The 425-nt window shown below is 52.2% G+C and overlaps 1 protein-coding gene across 1 annotated transcript in view; it reads left to right on the top strand.

Annotated features, from left to right (window-relative positions):
- Positions 1 to 8, top strand: part of LOC123768862 (glutamate-gated chloride channel) — a 183,858-nt gene extending 183,850 nt beyond the window's left edge. The window contains exon 14 of the mRNA XM_045759679.2: positions 1 to 8. This exon is cut by the window's left edge and continues 1,852 nt beyond it. The gene's annotated coding sequence lies outside the window, so the exon portion shown is untranslated.
- Positions 9 to 425: the final 417 nt, after the last annotated feature.

Below are 425 nucleotides of genomic sequence, written 5' to 3'. Positions count from 1 at the left end.
TGGGTAGGGAAGGTGGTGAAGGGTAGGGGAGGTGGTGATGGGTAGGGAAGGTGGTGAAGGGTAGGGGAGGTGGTGATGGGTAGGTAAGGTGGTGATGGGTAGGGAAGGTGGTGAAGGGTAGGGGAGGTGGTGATGGGTAGGGAAGGTGGTGAAGGGTAGGGAAGGTGGTGAAGGGTAGGGGAGGTGGTGATGGGTAGGGAAGGTGGTGAAGGGTAGGGAAGGTGAGGATGGGCAGGGAGGGTGATAAACAATACGGTGAAGATGATTACAGTGACGAAAATAATGTGTAGCGAAGATGGTTACAGTGACAAGGCTTCCGTCACCCGAGCAACGCCGGGCGCCCCCCCCCCCCGCTCCTCTCTAGTTATATAATAAAGATGATTGAGATTAAAAAAAACAGTAAAAATTCTACATTAATATTAGCG

Source organism: Procambarus clarkii, chromosome 1 (genome assembly GCF_040958095.1).
Source record: "Procambarus clarkii isolate CNS0578487 chromosome 1, FALCON_Pclarkii_2.0, whole genome shotgun sequence".
NCBI classification, from domain to species: Eukaryota; Metazoa; Arthropoda; class Malacostraca; order Decapoda; family Cambaridae; genus Procambarus; species Procambarus clarkii.
This window is presented reverse-complemented; position numbering and strand designations above follow the sequence as displayed.